Consider the following 18,953-nt stretch of genomic DNA (forward strand, 5'->3'; position numbering starts at 1 on the left):
GGACTTCCCTGGTGGCGCAGTGGTTAAGAGTCCACTTGCCAATGCAGGGGACACGGGTTCGAGCCCTGGCCTGGGAGGATCCCACATGCCGCGGAGCAACTAGGCCCGTGAGCCACAACTACTGAGCCTGCGCTCTAGAGCCCACGAGCCACAACTACTGAAGCCCACACGCCACAACTACTGAAGTCTGCGCACCTACAGCCCGTGCTCCGCAACAAGAGAAGCCACTGCAATGAGAAGCCCGCACACCGCAACGAAGAGTAGCCCCCGCTCACCACAACTAGAGAAAAGCCCGTGCTCAGCAACGAAGACCCAACGCAGCCAAAAATATAAATAAATAAATAAGTAAATTTATAAAAGGAGAGAATGAATGTCTGCCTCCTTTCCAGAAGTGTGGAAATAATCAATCCAGGACGTAGTGCGGTGATAGAAAGGCAGGCCCCTGCTATCTTGCTGCTCCTCGCTGGGTGGCTGCCATTCCAGAATCATCATGGATCCTGGAGCTACAGCAAGAAGTAGGAGGGGACACAAAACAGGGCCACTTCCTTTAAGGACACAGCTCAGAAATTGTATATACTAGTGCTGTTTGTAATTGGTTGACCAGAGCCACATGGCTGTATTTAGCTGTGAAGGACCCAGGATTACCTAGGGTTTATTCTAGATGGACAAATGTCCAGTGAAAACCTGGGGCTCTCTTTCAGAGGAAGAAAGTGAGAATGGTAACTGGGGACAGGGAGAAGCTTCTACTCTATTGTGAAATACCTATACTGTTATTTCTTTTACTTTAAGCTTATTATAAGTTTATCAAAGTAATACAGGCACATAACTGAAACAGTCAAATAATGCTAAAAGGTTTATAATGGAAAGATAACATTTTTCCCTACTCTCCCCAATCCACCTCTCCAGAAGCATCAATTTTAATTCTTTTAGAAGTTTCTTCAGGCATTAACCTCCACATTTCTTACATAATATGATGGTACAGCTATCTCTTGATTGATTAATTTTAGGCTTTTTATATTGACTTTCTTTGGTAAATAAGGATTTGGCTTTCTTTCTCTCAAACACACACACACACACACACACACACACACACACACACACACACACACACTCCTGCCCTGCCTCCTCTCCCCCAGATCTTCCCAACAGGATGATATAAAATTTTCCAGTTAAATAAACATCCAATATTTTTATTATTTTGACAGTGCAAATATCATTCAATGTTGAGCCTAATGGAGCTCCCATAATTATGTTTCCTTTTTGGGAAATGTATCTCTTCTTGCAATCAATAATCATCTATTTTTTTTTTCATTTTCATAGTTTAAAAAAACTATTTTTTTTGCCTCCCCCAGCTTGTGGGATCTCAGTTCCCCGACCAGGTATTGAAACTGGACCACGGCTGTGAATGCCCAGAATCCTAACCACTGGGCCACCAGGGAACTCCCCCCAAAAAACTATTTTAAATCCCTCCCATTGCCTCCATTAGCTGATTAATAAAATTATCCATGTGTCAATATATCAGATATATTTATTTTTTTTTCTTAGAGATTCTCCTTCTGGAGCCCTCTGTCTTCCTGATCAAATCTGAACCAGTTACACCACTTATGTTATTTCCTTGATAAATTTCACTCCTCCATTTTGTGTTCTCTATTCTTTCTTTCTAGGAGGTCCGATAGTCAGACGTCAGACCTCACAGTTAGGTTTTATAATTTTTAAAATATTTTCTTTCCATTTTTAGTCTCTTTTCTTACTGAAATGTTTCATCAACTGTACCTTCCAACCCATAAACTGTATTTCTTATTTCTTTGAGTTCATAGAGTTCTTTCTTCTTTGTTCTTTGAACCTTAAAAGCAATAGTATCCTGTTCTTGTTTCAAGGATACAATATATTTTCATCTCTCTGTGAATATTAATTATAATATTGTGGCATTTTCTTTTATTCCTTGCATTATTTCTCATACTTCAGAATTTCTTTCCTTCTGATTTCTTGTTTGGTCTCTGTTTTTCTTGGTTGGGGTGTTCTTTTACCATCTGTGAATCCTTTGCAGTCATTTTGAGTTTAAGAATGCAGTGCTAACAAAATTATTGACTGAAGTGTTCCTGTACCTGAGAGAGTGTGCTGACAGGTAGGTGATTAGATGGCAAACCAGCTTTTTAGTGTGGTCCTATGTATTTCCTCTGGCTCCAGGTTCTCCAGAGAGGAACTGTCCACCCCTTTACCTCCTACTTTTGGGTTATCAGCCTGATAGTACACTCTGGGCAAAGAAAGTGCACTGCGAGGCTGCACTGTACAGTCAAACTGGCTTTCACTTAATCCACATCTTTCTCTTACAGCACCTCATTCTCATTCTAACTCGGTTATCTCTTCTATATCAGCTTTCTGTTTTAACATATTATGGGTAAGCATCTAGATGGCTTCAAGTTTCAGTAGAGATGGAGACTATTTGGGTTTCTCATTCTTGCAGATATTCTTGCAGACTCACATGAGAAGAGAAGGGGGAAGGAAAGTACCCTATTATCTTCATTCTGGAAAGTACTATGTTATTGTTTAACTTATATTTGTCTCTGTATTTGATTCATTCTTTTCACTTAACTACATTCATTCAAAAGGGAAATTTATATCACTATTGCAAAATGGCCAACTGGAAAGAAACTATAAAAATAAAGAACAAATAAAATAACACTATTAATTCTAGCAAGGTACCATTGTTTGCTGAAGGTTTGGGGCTTTGTTAAAGAGGCAGGCTAGCAAGTATTAGAAAGATGTTACTAATAGAAAGACATATGAATTAGAAAGAGATACTAATATCATAACAGCACAAAAAAGAATAAAATAATGCCATTTGCAGCAACATGGATGAACCTAGAGATTATCATACTAAGTGAAGTAACATGACAGAGAAAGACAAATATCGTATGATATCACTTATATGTGGAATCTAAAGAAATTATACAAATAAACTTATTTACAAAACAGAAATAAACTCACAGACATAGAAAACAAATTTATGGCTACCAAAGAGGAAAGAGGGCAGAGGAGGGATAAATTAGGAGTATGGGATTAACAGATACACACTACTATATGTAAAATAAACAACAAGGTCCCGCTGTATAACACAGGGACCTATATTCAATATCTTGTAATAACCTATAATGGAAAAGAATCTGAAAATATATATATATATATATATAGCTGAATCACTTTGCTGTACACCTGAAACGAACACATTGTAAATCGACTATACTTCAATTAAAAACAAAAATAAATAAATAAATAAGAAAGAGATGCTAATACCAAATGGAGACATTATCCTTTTGTTAACCAAACAGACCAGAAAAAAAAACCCAAAATGGGAATAACTGACCCAGTCCGTAATTCAAGTTTATTTACCACTGTGTCCCTTACCACTCCTCTACAGATCTCTGCATAGCTTTCTTGTCATTGTTCAAATTTCAGCTCAAACTTCTTCTCGGAGAGTCTTCCCTGACTACTCCCACTAATATAACCTCTAGACATATCTCACTACCCTGTTTTCTTTGATTTATTAACACTTATTGCTATTTCAAATGACTCTATTTGTTTACTTGTTCATATTCTGTCCCTTCCACCCCCCTGCTGGAATGTGTCACAAGAACAGAGAGTTGTCTGCCCCATTCACCCAATATAACCATGCCTAAAATAAAGATGGACACATAGTAGATGCTCAATAAATATCTATGAATTGAATAAATGCAGGAATAAAAAAAAAATAAGAACCAAGTTTACGATTCAGTCTTAGTCTTTTGCACATTCTCAGCCCTCCAACAGTCCTGCTTTTTCTCTCCCTGCCTCTTCCTTCTCTTCTCTCATCCTTCTCCTCTGTCATCAGGTTTCAACCACTAGGCTCACTCCTATGTGATGGGAAGAGAAGTCATTTTTAAACGGCGGCTGAAACCAAGTTGAAATGTGCTGACAGCCTTCCCAACACCTCTCAACATCTCTCATGAGGGCCAACATCTCACAATGGCAGATGCTGGTCAATTAGGCAGAAATACTTTCATCTTTAAAAAGAGAGAAAAAAAGGACTTTAAAGACCCAAAGGTATTTTTGGCTGACAGAAGTGTAATTAATTTTTCCACAAGACAAAATGGACAGAAAATGGATGCCATTAAGAGATGAGTTTTTAGGCTGTCAAACCAACAAATCAATTCAGGGAAAACAGCCAAATGACATGTTTTCTTTTTCCCCCCCTCACAGTTTTTATTTTCTTTCAATAAAGTTTACAGTGCAAAGTAGAGAGAGTTTACATAAAAGTTTTGATTTCCAGTTAGTCTTATCAAATGGGGTGATTTAAGTGCATTGGCCAGATTCCATCATCTGGATATCATCATGGAAGCTGAGTACTGCCCACCCATTTGGGTGGGGCATGGCATCTCGAGTTTGCCACGCTCCTCACCTGGCCTGCATCAGGGCAAGTGCTAAGTGCTAGGTCTTACTCCTCTCCACGTCCCCTACAAGATGGAACTAAGTACCAGGTACACAGGCAGTGCTCAATAATTGTAGGATAGTTGGATAAAGTTCCTTGTATTTTCCCTCTTTGCAATCAATCTATTGACTCTCATGCATTGGTACCTTTATGAAAATTTCCATTTTCTCAGCCTAAGGGGGTTCCCCTTAATCAATAAGACATCTCTCTAAATTTGTTTATAAATAACATCTTCAACCAGAAATAAAATAGACATTATTTTAAAAACCCAAAATTGAAACCATTACTCTGTGTTGCCATAACCAGACTGACAAACACTTTACTGCAGAGGATGCCATTTTCAATGCAGAAAGGACTTTATTTCCTCTCCGATGAACAAACATAAAAACATATTCTCTAAAATAACGTAAGTGCCTGTGCTCACTCATAGGCCAGATCGCTAGATCACGCTGCATCTGGAGGTCAGAGGCTCTCCCAGGCAATGAAGAGAGCCGGCCAAACAATGGCATTTCCACGGTGACTGCAGGGGGCTCTGGGTTCTGTGTGTGCTCCCTCCACACAGGCCAACTTCTCTCTGAATGAGTGAGTAGAAGGTCATATGGACTTGAAGAAGTGGGTCAGTGGAAAAAACCGCAGGTGATTACAGGGCTTTTTTTGAACATTAGCCAGTGAGAAAGTGAGCCACTATCCTTCTCCTGTAGAATAATTTCTGCTATTGAGACAGTGTGCAAATTTATTTAAGGTAATTTTAAAGAAAAATGACTTGGCAAACATCAGGAAATGTCAGAGTCTTCTCTTTAATTAAGCACCTCCTTATGGAGGCGAATTTGCTCACTGTTCTGAATACTGAGCTGGAGTCAGGGGGGCTTGTGTCTACTTTGCGACTGTAGTATGTGCAATAAGACATAACAAATTAATAATAGCTGATGAAATTTTGCAAGTGATTGACCCTTTCATATATAAAGAAGAGTTGGTTCTTAGTAATCCATAGAACAGTGTCACTGACTCATTTGCCTTTCTGAGCAGGAGAGAAAAAGATGTGGTTATCATATATCAGGAATTTCACATAACCCAAAGTCCAGGTTATCATTGCCAAAAAATGTACTGAGTAATTGTTCCCAATGTACTATTATTAGACTTGATCTGTTCCATTACTATAGAAATTAACTTCTCTGCCCTCAATTTTTTAAGGTTAGTCAAAACCTGGGTCCAGGGGCTTCCCTGATGGCGCAGTGGTTAAGAATCCACCTGCCAATGCAGGGGACACGGGTTTGAGCCTTGGTCCGGGAAGATCCCACATGCTGCGGAGCAACTAAGCCTGTGCGCCACAGCTACTGAGCCTGCGCTCTAGAGCCCGCGAGCCACAACTACTGAAACCCGTGCGCCTAGAGCCTGTGCTCTGCAACAAAGAAGCCACCGCAATGAGAAGCCCACGCGCCGCAATGACGCTCACCGCAACTAGGGAAAGCCCACGTGCAGCAACAAAGACCCAACGCAGCCAAAAAACAAAACAGAAAACAAAACAAAACAAAAAACCTGGGTCCACCCATGGAAGCATGATTTCATACATGTCTTAACAGAAAACAAAATGTTAAACACCACTGCTCTTTTTCATAAAGGCAGAGCATTTGCCAGTTATCATTTTTACATTACCCATTATGTTATCATGTCTCTTATGTAAGAATCTATGCAATAAATTTCTCCAAGAATTTAATGTCAGGAAAAATGTTTTTCTCCAGATAAACTTATATGGCTCCTTTCGATCAGATCCTGAGATGAACTACAAAGTTCATCTTCTTGGCTCTTTTGCCATCTGCCAGTAAGTCTGGAGTTTCAAATTTCATATCACCTTGCAGTTGAATGCAGTAAAATGAACACTAAATCCGGACCCTAAAGATCTGGCTTCTAGACCTAGTTCTATCACTTGTAAGTTGCATGTGCCTTGAAAAATTAACTTGCCTGAGCCTCAGTTTCCATATCTGTCCAATGATAATAATAATATCTGCCACCCTAGGATTTGGAAGACATTCTTGGTTGCCTACTTACCGGTCATCCCCCACTTTTTCTCTTGATAGCAGAAGTCCTGTATTATTCTGAGTTCCCAATGGAAATGTGCTCAGGAAAGGCGGACCCAGTTCTAGCGAGTGAGTCATCGTTGGTCATTGCCAACTATGGTGATCCCAGCCTCCTTTCCCTGAGATTGCTTAATAGTTGAGTATTCTACTTCTAGTCACCATAAGTATCTTACCTGTTACTTTGAATAATTATGCATCAAAACATTTTGAAAAACTATAAAAAGTTATGATAATTATTATGTTTATTCCCAGTGCATCTATTTCTCCTTTTATCTACAAGCTTCTTGACTGCTCACTTTTTATCTGTTTTCCCTATACTGGTTTAAGTGATTTTATGGCAAGTCAGCTCTAGTAATTCTTATTGTTATTTGTTATTGCTATTGATGTTATATAGTATAGCTACTACTCATTGACAATTAATCATGAGGTTAGTATTGTGCTGAGTGCTTTATGTACACTATCTCATTTAATCAACACAAGAACCCTAGGAGAGAGACATTATAATCATCTCCATTTATAGATGAGAAAATTGCAGCTCACAGAGGTGAGGGAACTTGCCCAAGGTCACACAACCAGCAAGCAACAAAGATCCAGTCTGAATGATGTTAGAGGTTGTATACTTAACCAAATTCTCAAATATCACTCATTTGGGAGGTGAAAGTGACAAATCAATCAATCTATCAATAAGGAACATACATCTTAGACACCAAGCCTTTTTTTTTTTTTTAACATCTTTATTGGAGTATCATTGCTTTACAATGGTGTGTTAGTTTCTGCTTTATAACAAAGTGAATCAGTTATAACCAAGCCTTTTTATAACACCAAACCCAAGCGTGATTCGCCCAAGGATTTCAAGAAGGCTCAGCCTGCCCACCTTTGCACCTCTGCCATGTTAAACACTAGAATTTCTTACCACCCAGTTTCCGCCATTAAAACTTGGCAGCCAACTGAGCAGGTCAGGTAGAATCTGTGAGACAGGAAGGGAGAAATCCAGACTTTTTCAACAAGACAAAGAAAATAAAAAGGGCGGAGGGGTGGGAAAGGCAAATCAGGTTCACCATTTTCTCACAAGTCCCAAACATTACAGTACAAATCTCAGAACTGGTTAAGGTCAGTTAGTGGCGAACAAAATTCTCACTATGCTGACATCACAACCATACTTCTTTTGCATGGTTGATGAACCCACCTGGTGTAGAGGGCTGTCGAGAATGTATCAGTTAGCTCAGATATTTAGTGGCTTGACAAGAAATCCTTATCATAAGCAGGATGACATAGGCATCTTCAAGAAGGTGCTGAGAGAGAAGTTTTCCATCAGACTCATCTGAACGAGAAATCCCTCCCCAAAGAAATGTTTGTCAGACTCCATTTCGACAGATGAAAAGGCAAAAGGAGGAATTGTATTGAGTGAGTCTGAAATCGTCTACCACACCAAGGTCACGTTCTCTTCTTAAAGGGTTGTTGTCGTTCAGTGTGTCATCAGCTGTCCTCAAGCAAAATCACCAGCCTCAAAGCAGTGGGAAGTCGGAGACTGGGGGAGTCGAGATTCAGAAGCTCTAAGCAGAGGTGATGGGTGAAATCAGTCTCCTGTGTCTAAAACAAATGTCAGGGCACGTGCTCAAGAAGCTGACTTAGTCCCAAAAGCACAGTCAAGTGCCAAGAGGGTTTAAAAGCCAAAAGGAGACCAGTGGCCTCTTGAAACGGGGCTCAGGAGAGTGTGGCCCGGAGCTTGTGCTGACAACATAGCGAAGGCTCCTAAGAGTGTGAGGGAGGAAAGTGGGTTGCCCTGGGGAGAAGTTTCTGGTAGCAGCCCTGTCCGAGGCCACAGTGCTGGCATGTGCATGCTCTCCTAGAAGGATGTGGTACAATCCAGAGCGTGGGTGCAACCTTGCACTGGTGACTGGGAAGGTTAGGAGACTCTGGACAGCTTTAGGGAAACACCCTTAAATGAGGACCCAAATAGACTTTTTCCACCTGTCTCTTATCACCAAGCATCTGTTTGTCCAGCCATCATCTTTTTGTGAGAAGACCCTTCTTACTTTGAGATAAAAAGCTCGTGCCCTGGTCCCCTCCTCCACCCAGCCTTTTGCACAGTGCCCACCTCAGTCTTTTCCATTCCTGCCACGCCCAAGAACCGGAAGACAATGCTTTGACCGAGTTGTCCACGTTCCGCCTGGGTTGGCCATTCACCGTTGAGACATAATGGGGCACCATGGAGTGCCAGGACCCACAGAGTTCAAAGTTGCCTCTGTTATCCCCTGTTTAGGTCAAGCAAAGGAGCTCTTGTAATTCACAGAGCGCCTATACTCAGAGGCATTGCACAGTCTCATTACCATTAATTTTTGCATATTTAACTACAGTTTTTAATTAGATGGTATTTTATTATTCATGCACATAATTTGAGTCCAAGTCGGGTTGCTCTCTTGGAGGAAAGGAAAAAAAAAAAAAAGAGGGGGGGGTGCAATTCTTGTGAATTGGAAGTTGGTCTCGGCATTCCTTCTTGACTGGTGAGTGAGCATGGCAGACTGTAAGTCTATAATGGTTCTCTTTTAATTTTGCTAATAGCTATCATGTTATGTACCTTTATAAATTTGTTAAATTCCGAGTGCTGGGAGTTGTCTCTGTATGCGGTAACTGTAAATAGTTTACTCTGTTTGGTTTGCACAGACAAACTGTTTATTCAGGCTCCTTGATGTATTATTAAAATGGGTAATGGGCCCCTGGGAAACCATCTAGTTCTATGCCTTCATTTGCAGAATAAACCATGCGTTGTTTTCATCTTTACTCATGATTGTTAATGGCACTGATGATGAGATGGGTGGATTTTTTTTCTCCGCTGCCTTTATCAGCACTGTTTTATTATGCAGGCAAAATGGCCAGGCTGCTGATTTTGTCTGAGGTTTTCAATTAGTCATTTGACTGAACACATCTGTGCTGGCATCCACCCAGAGCCGGACTGCAGCTATTACCGGTTTACACCTGCTGAACCATGGCCATAAATGCGGATGGGAATAAACCTAAATTGGCCTTTTAGATATGGTTGAAAAGTTGTAATGTTGCAGTGTTTTATAGCGGTGTCAGGAAGGTGTGAACTTTTCCGCCTTTAAGGCCTAAGAACCTGCCACGAAATTCCACTCCACTCAAATGACTCACTTAGAGGTTGGTTATTAATATCTGTTTGCCGTTTTGCAGCCCCGATGACTTAATCGGCTGACGTGAAGTAGATAAGATTATATTTGTACCGCAGCTGGGAATGGTCGAGGTTTAATTGTGTTGGTAAACAGAGCCCAGCGGCTGCTTTGGAATCTCTGCCGATGCCTTGGAATTATTCCTCAGCAGTTTGGAACGTGACTCTTACATCTTCCACTGAAATGAAAATTGCTTCCTGGCAGAGCAGAGGCCTCAGTGCTGGAACTGGAGGTGTGGTATTACTTTAATACTCCAAAGAATCTGTCATTTACAGTGGAGGAGGAAACCGGGGCAAATTTCTGCAAAATCAAATGCAATCTCCTCACTGCTAAGTGCTCGTGTGTTTTAGGAGAGACGTTGCTAATTGCTAAATATCTAGAAGTCCCCTTGGTTGGTCCTCAGGAGCCCCAAGGGTCAGTAAGCCAGGCTGCTGAGAGCAGTTGCCAGGTCACTGAGAAAAAGATCTCCTTTGGCTCCTGGAGTTCTCCGACGTTTGTGGAGGCAGCAACATTTATGTTGGATCCAACAGGTTCACTGGGGACTGGAATAAAAACATTTCCCTCACTGTGGGAAAATCCTGAACAATGTTTCAGACTTTCAGGATGACAAAAGAGATTGGCATTGCAGCCAGAATGGAAGTGCTCGCCAGGACACCATCTCTGCCCCCGAGGGAGTAAGCTTTTGTTAGTTTCACTCTGGCCATGTGAATGTATGGCTACCATATTTTACCCCTAATAAGCATCAATGCCTCTGTGCTGAACCCTTAAAATCTGGTTTCTATGGAAAGACCCTGTTTCTTTATTACCCCTTCCTCTCTATCAGAGGCCACCAGCTCTCACTATTTTCCTGACTAGGAGATGAGCTTATCTAGTTTGTAAGTAAGGATCCAATCTTCCACTTGGTTTATACCAGCCAAGTTCATTTCTCTGAGCTTTAGTCTTTGTTGTTTGTTTTTACTTTTCCAGTGAGTACCCGAGGCAGATCCAAGCCATTGCTAATCATCGTCATCTCATCCCATCCCACATTTACTGGGCCTATGAGAACAATCTATGCAATGAACACTATGTAACACATCCGATTTTAGGAGATTCACTTGCGTTAATGCTTTAAGTCTTCATAACAGCCCTATGAGCAAGGTGATATTATTGTCACTCCCATTTCACAGATGAGGAAACTAAGGCAAAAAGAGATCAAGAAAATTGCCTAAGATCACACTATGAGTAAAGGAAGGAGATAAGATGCATGGCAGGCAGTCTGGGCCAAAAAAAAACCAACCCACAAACACCTATGTTTCTAACCATTAGGCTACACAGCCACTTAGCATTAGAAGGAGTTTCTCAAGCCATGGGTTTGAAATAGCAAGCTGAGATCTTGCTGGAAGAGTTGCGTGGGTTGAAACTCTTTTCGCACCCATACCACTTATTGGTAGATATTTAGGTTGTCCCAGTTTTTCCAATGTCTTAATAACATCTTTTCCATCTCCTTGGGCACACATGGACATATTTAGAAGTGGATTTGCACAATTATAGGTCATGCACACTTGAATTTTTACTAGGCATTGCCAACTCACCCTCTAAATGGTCAAACCAATTTACACACCTACCAGCAGTGTATGGCAGGAGCTGTTTCCCATACCCTTGCCAACAGTTTGATATCATCAAAGTCTTCTAGTTTTGCCAATCCAAATGCATTTTTCAAGGTTGAGATTTTCGGCTGTTTGTGAAACTAAACCTTCAGACTTGCTATTTGTGAAGTTAAGCCTCTGTCTCTCAGCCGCCACCATCCTCACTCCCACCTTGGCATCCAGATAAATAAAGAAGCTCTAGGTTCTTTCAGATACTAGTCAAGACACAAAATCTTTTCTCCTCCGGTTGTATAGATCCAATATCAGAATAACTAGTTGTACTGCAGCACTTTTCAGCCTCAAAACTTCACAAATAGCATGTTGATAGGAAACAGTGTGATAATTAAGTGTACAGGCTCTGGGCTTAGACTGCCTGGGGTCAGATTATGTAGCTTACCACTTCCTACCTGTAAGGCCTTGCTAAGTGATCCTTCCTATGTCTCAGTTTTCTCATCTGTAAAATGGGAATGCTTGTAACACCATCCTCGTAAAGTCATTGCGAAGACTAACATTTAAATAAAATATGCATAGCCTTGAGAAAGCTGCCCGGTTTAGAGTAAGTGTTGTTTTGTCCATTATAAACTCTATCTAACAACTGGACCTAATGGGTTAGTGAACAGAGAATATATTATTCTCTCTTGTTTGAGAGAGAGTAATATATTCTCTGTTCACTAGCCTATTAAAAGCATCTTTTTTAAGATTATAGCGTTTGAAATGGTAGGAACTGTTATGGTTATTGAGCCCAACCCTTTCTAATAGCCACAAGCCACTTGCCGACAAGGGCCATGCCTTTTTCCATTCCCCAGCGCCCAACCCAGTGCTTGGTACCTAGCGGGTGTTTAGTAAATGATAGCTAAACGGATGGACAGACAGACAGACACACCATGGTTCATTGGCCTCAGTAGGCAAAATCTGTACTTGTTCAAAATGCAAATGCCCAGGCCCCAGGCTAGACTCACTGGATCAGAATCTCTTGGGTGGGGCCCTGGAATCTGCATTTTGACCGGCTTCCCCCATAATTCTGACATACTAAAGCTTTGGGTGTAAGACAGGAGATAATCCCGGCTCTAGAGAAAATTATTTCCAGCTCCTGGTACAATTCCTTCCACATAGTTGGTATTTGATAAATATTGTTGATGAATGAATTAAACGTCTCAGGCAGTAATCAGAGGATTTTCTCGCTCACGTGAAAATCTCTAGAGCTCCCAGAGATGGAGGCTCTTTAGACCCTTTCCACCACGGTTCCTGTGGTGTGGGTCTCAAAGTCCAGATCCCGATGCCATGCTGGGCTCACAGGAGGAAGAGGCCAAGGTCCCCCGTGGCAATCTTACCTCTCCTACTGCTCCTCCAGCTAGCCTGAGGCCATCTGCTGTCACCCAACACCCTGAAATGACTTCCTGCAAATACCTGGGACCTCCAAATTTCACGGGTACCATTCAGCAGGCTCTAGGGTAAATCGTTTCGAGCCCAAGGTCAAGCACATCTCAGCAGCCGCTCCACCACTTCCCCTGTCCTCCCCAGACCTCTTGGACTGCAGACCGTGGTCTGCCTGGACCTCCTCCCGCCTTGCCAGCATCCCCCACTGACAATCACTTTCTCCCTGCACTGAAGGACCTCTGGTCTCTGGCTTGGTTTTCATCCCCGCCATCACTCCTGCCGCCCCTTCTCCATATCCAGCCTGAACCAACACTCCCAGCTCCCCCCAGACCCTGCCTTATTTGGGGGATTTGGGGCTCCCGAGGACTGAGTCCCAGTGTGGGTCATTCCAATGAAAGGAGCAGAGTCCTTAGAACTATAAAGTGCTCAAGACACATTTGAGGATGGATGTTGGCTGGGCTGCATTAATTTTTTTGAAATCACGATTTTGCTTAATAAACATTATTTACAGTGTTGGAAGAAGCGGTCCTCTCTTGAAGGTGCTTTAACATATTCAGGATCTCTGGACTGTGTTCAAATGAATATCAAATGGATGTTTTCAGCGAGAGCTGATGTTTGTGGAGCCCTTTCCAGCGCCAGGCGGAGCCGGGGGCGTTGAGGGTGTGTTGACTCCACTGGTTCTTTGCAACAATCCCAGAAGTTCGATATGGATACCAAACCCATTTTACAGAGGAGGAAACTAAGCCAGAGAGTGACGCAATCATTGCTCAGGGTAAGACAGCTAATAGGGAGCAGAGTTGGGTTCAAACCCACACATCTGGCTCCACGCACCACAGGTGACGGTGGAGGCTGTCGCATCCTCGCATGCCCTCGTTCCCTTCTTTCCAAGGTAAACATGCCCAGAGCAGCAGAGACATAAACAGGGCTGTCCTTGTTGGGAAGGGAGGCCAGACCGGTTGGACTGGCCCAGGTAGAAAAATCCCCCAGCCGGTCCCCACGGTGACAGTGACGACTACAGGGACAGCAGATCGCCTCACGGAGAGGTTATTTCAGGCCCGCAGCCACCCTTCCTCCAGGCTTGATCTGTGTCGCAGCTCCCCTTACGGGCCTCCAGCACTGGGGTGGTCACCTCCTCCCCACTCAGTCCCCAAATCGGGCTGTGCACGCCGGCGTCCGGCGAGACTTCTTCTCCCCATGTGGCAGCTGGGATGTACAGTCCCAGCACATGAAAGCAGGGGGCCCGACAAAGGGAAAGTGAAATTTCCCTTGAGCTATTTGCCCTGGCTGACTAACCCAAACCTTCCTTCTCAGGATGAAGAACAGCTCTGATGTTCTGATGATATTCAAAGCATCAAAGGCGGATCCCCTCAGCTGAGCGGTGACACACAGCTGCTTGTCAGAGAGGCCTCGGGAGTTCCCACCTGCACCGTTTCCAAAGCCCAGACCCCCTGACTCCACGCTGCGTCATTAGCAGCCAAGATGCCACGCGTCAGACAAGGGCTACCTGGGCCACATTCGTCCCTCCTCCCCTGTCCACGGTGTCACCCTCTGACCCCCGCCTCTAAAGGGGACACGGACTCTGGCCTTTCCTAACACCCCCTGCACTGGCCATGAAGTTCAAAGGCCATGGAAGGAGAGCTTGGAGAAATACAGATCAGCTTCCAGAAGGCTGGGTAACACGGTTTCTAGAAAAAAAAAAAAAAAAAAAATCTCGACAGTTTCATCTTTTTTATTTTCTGAGGGCAAAAATGATCTATGTTCACTGTTGACATTTCAACAATTCAGAAAAGCATAAAGAGGAAAGTAGTCATGGCTGCAGAGCCCACGGTGGAGAGAGTCCCACCGTTACCTTCTGTTGACAGCGGTTGGCTTAAACAGCCGAGAAGCCTGATGCAAACACTTATCCTAACTTGTACCCCCCTCTTTATGTGGCCCTGTGACCTGCTGTCCCCTCCCGAGGATCGTGGCCACCTTGCCCTCTTAGAGACTTCTTAGAGCCTCTCTCCTAATAAGCCATCAATTCGGAACCTCTTCCAATTATCTCCCTTAAAGTACAAGAGCATCGCTGGAGACAGTACTGAGCACACTTCAAACTCTGCTTTTAAGCGAAATTGAACACTGAAAAGATGGCTGGCAACCAACTTCAGACAGCCCGGAGCAGCTTTGTGAGACAAGAGCCTCTCTCCACAGTTTGTATAAAGCAAAAGCATGACCCCTACCCTCCTTTGTTTTTAGAAATTAATAAAGCTTTTCTAACACGCTGCTCGCCATCCCTAATAGCGAACAGTCAAATCACGGCTTTTATTCCCAGCTCACCACGTCCAGTAAATAGAAGCTTACGGGATAGACGGGGGAATGATAAGCAATTCCCACCGCAGCGAATTCTTAGTATATAAATTCATCCGGCAGCAGTTTAGTATCAACTGGCAAAACCAGGAACAATGGGAAGCAGCCAGGCCTGGCTCTGATGAGGTCAACCATCAAGGTTATCTATATTCAATTACTGGTATCTACAAACTTGCATAGCTGTCAGCTGGTCAGAGCCCAAATGAAAACTCACCATGCACTCAGAAAGCAAATATAGTTTCCGAGGAGAGCCTCAAATTAGCTCTGTGAGTGACTTGGCTTCAAACGCCCAGGAGCCATCATCAGCCTTTGGGGACGTTCTGTCGGCAGCGTCTCAATGTCTAAATTTGGGTGTCATCTTATAAATCTCTGTTCCCGAAGTAGGAAAGGACTGGAATTGCTCCTTAACCCTGGGCAACGATAAATTATCTCACTTAACAATAGATAAACTTCAGACACTTTTCCTGTACCAGGGACCTATTGTGAGGTAACTGCTAATCGCCAGTATCTCTCCTCCCCCACCAGCCCCACTAAAGACCTGTCGGTGGTGAGGAGACACAATAATTTGTTTTGCAGCTCCTCCTCCGGAACCATATATCATGTGTGGAAACAAAGCTCCGCAACAACAGATATGTATCTGTTTCCTTTATCTGAGTTCCTCTTCCCATCAGGGGCGATGCGAGGGGAACACGTTTCCAGTGTGACGCTGCCATAGCCTGGAAAGGAGGACCATCCCCCGCCCAGACCCGGCTGGAGTTGGGGTAAAGGCCTGGTTCTCTGGGAGGAGAAAAGCCGTGTTCTTTGGAAAAGAGGGATTTCTGTTCACAGCCACTTCTGCCATGGCTTAAATCACACCTTAAATCAGTTCTTCCTGGCAGGTGCCTTTCAAACCCAGGCTTCATTTTCAGGTCCCTCATGGAGATTTACTGACTAGGCAAGTCAGGGTTAATCAATGCCTAGGTAATTTCTAGATTAGCCTGGGGAGGCCGTAAATTGTGGGCCTGTGAAGAACTAGATGTCTTTGATTTTATCCTGTGGCCAGAAGCATTTGGATTGTTGCTCTCCCCTTATCCGGCCCACGCTTGGTCCAGTATCTGCCATTTTTTTGGTGTTGGTGATTCCCTTTCCAGTAGCCCCATTCTGATCCCCTCCTGAGGCTGGTATGCCAGCCATGCCCACATGACCACCGTGTGAGCTGCAAAATTCAGGACTGTACATTCATAAGTGGAATCTGGCTAGACGAATAAGACCAGGCTTTGGGACAGAGGTAAAAATATGATTACTTTCATTAGAAACTATTTGACACGGGCTCATATAGGGAGGAAAAGGCCAGATGGAGCAATGCCAGTCCTGACTCTTAATCAGGCCAGGACATGGCATGCTCCCACCTCCAACTTGGGCCCCTGGACACACTTAGACAGAGCCAGCATATGTACAGCTGTGCAGGTTGTGCACTGCACAAGAGCTCAGATCTCAGGGGATGCCATTCACATATTCTTTGTAGATTTCTATATTTGTCATGACAATTTTCTGGCAGATGACAATAATGTGTTTTGTTTAAGCAAATCAGTACAATTTTTGATAGATAGAAGTATCCTGAGAAAGGCAACCTGTCTTTAATTGGCACAAAGGCACCATGAGGGATAGTGGCAGTCCTGCCTCAAGGGACACACTTCTTATCCCTGAAACCCACATGGCCACTTATTTCGTGGCTCTCTTTCTACATGTCAGAGAGGAAATTTGTTATAATGAGATGATCTGTTCATGGGTCTGTCTCCTCCCATGAGGATCTCCTTGTCCATCCTTGTAACCTCAGCACAGAGCCCAGTGCCTGGCTCATGAAAGTGCCCAATACTTGCTTGTTGAAAGAATGAATGAATGAAATTCTATATCCTTCAACCCATATACAATGTCTACCACATAGCAGTTTAAAAATGAATTATTTTGAACCAAACTGATTCCATCTAGGTTTTGGAAACCTCTCTATTTGCCAAATAGAGTGTGAGGATATTAAAAATGGAGGAACATTTTGATTTTTCTCTTACAACCTGATGCTAAGAGGTTATCCAAAGGAGATGTTTCAGGGGTCAGTGGGGAAGGAGGAGACAGCCACAACCCAGCGGATGGCGGTGATAGACTATGGACAAACGTTTCCTAGTCCTGTCTTAGGATACTGGCACGCATTTTCTTAAAGCATGGGAAGTGTGTTAGGGAGCAGAAATGACACACTTTACAAGTGGTAAACTCAGTGACTGTGCTGAAACTCCATGCTGAGGATTTTAAGATCAACTCCCCTCAGGCAGTCGACATGGAATTCCTATCAGGGACAGACAACCCCAATGCCTGCTTCTTCTCCTGTCTGGGAAGTACCAAGTCCTGTGACCACCAGGCACTTCCGTCCCCTCTGAATGTCCCCTTTGGAAACCCTGGGAGCACTTAGCTACATTTCTCATGGGGTCTGGAACATTTGTGATCATGACCATGGAGTCAGCCATAGAGGCAGGATAATTGGGCAATGTTAAAACATAATTATTACTGGATTAGTGCTTTATTTGGTGATTATGAAACTAATGATTGTTTGTAGTGAAAACTAATTCAAAAAAGAACAGAACACTGTAAAGAAGGAAACTACTTGTAATCCTACCTTGCCCCCATCAGAGATTAACATACTGATAAGTTGGTCCCTGTCCCTTCAGAGTCTTTCTGTGGAATTTGTCTATGGACACCTCTGTTCCCTTATGCATTACCCATTAAGATAGTAAAAAAAAAAAAAAAGATCCATACCATAGTACTGTTTATGTAATATGCTTTTTAAATTTAATAATATATCATAAACGATTTTCTTGTCAATATTTTTACCTTATTTTTTAAAATTCCTGAATAGTACTTAATTATATGAATGAAAGGTCATGCATTTAACCAACCGTGATGGATGGGCATTTAAGTTATTCAATAGATTGAATGTTTATGTCCCTCTCAAATTCATATGTTGAAATCTTAACTCCCCATGTGATTGTATTAGGAGACGGGGTCTTTGGGGAGGTGATTAGGTCATCAGGGTGGAGCCCTCATGAATGAGATTAGTGTCCTTATAAAGGAGACCTCAGGGAGCTCCCTTATCCCTTCCACCATGTGAAGACACAGTGAGAAGATGGTCATCTATGAACCAGCAAGCAGACCCTCACCAGACACTGAATCCTCCCTCTTCTTGATCTTGGACTTCCCAGCTGCCAGAAATTGTAAGAAATTGGTGTTTAAGCCACCCAGTTTATGGTATGAAATGGTATTTTTTATTATAGCAGCCTAAAAAGACTAAGGAACCTTGTTTTCTTCTTTTTGTTGTTTTTTATTATACACAATGCTGTGATGAAATTCTCTATATACATATCTTTGAGCATTTGTCTGCTTATGGAATTTACTTTTAATAGGAAAAAATAAAATCTGCTCTCCAGGATGGAAATACAGAAACAACATAAGTGGAAGCCCATTTAGTCAATCAAATCACATGTATTAAGCCCCCTTCCAGGAGCCAGTCACCGTGATGAGGATACTGTGGTAAGGTAGACATGAGCCTTGCCTCTAAGAGCTCACCATCTAGTTGGGTAGGAAAAGAATAAACACAGTACATAGAACTACTATCAGTAGCGTGGAACTACTGATATGGGCACCTAGAGAGGGGAGTGGAAACTAATCCTGCTCCATGGCGAAGGAAATAGTTGAGCCAGACCCTGAAGAATGGGTAGGTGTTTGCCAGGTCAATAAGGGAGCTGTTGAGAAAGAGATTTCTAAGAAGAGGGAACAGCATTGGCCAGACACAGAGTCCTGACACACTAGCATGGGTGCTGACAAAACCATAGTGGTGAAGAATCAAACTTTCCAT

The 18,953-nt window shown here is 42.9% G+C and overlaps 1 long non-coding RNA gene across 1 annotated transcript in view; it reads right to left on the reverse strand.

Moving 5' to 3' along the window:
- LOC309616275 overlaps nt 1-11,835 on the reverse strand; it is a 45,814-nt gene extending 33,979 nt beyond the window's left edge. Inside the window, exon 1 of the long non-coding RNA XR_014237403.1 lies at nt 6,512-11,835. This is a non-coding gene — a long non-coding RNA (uncharacterized lncRNA). The remainder of the gene's footprint in view (nt 1-6,511) is intronic.
- Between the last annotated feature and the right edge of the window lie 7,118 nt (nt 11,836-18,953).

Source organism: Balaenoptera borealis (genome assembly GCF_965194805.1).
Source record: "Balaenoptera borealis genome assembly, chromosome: 19".
In the NCBI taxonomy this organism is placed as follows: domain Eukaryota; kingdom Metazoa; phylum Chordata; class Mammalia; order Artiodactyla; family Balaenopteridae; genus Balaenoptera; species Balaenoptera borealis.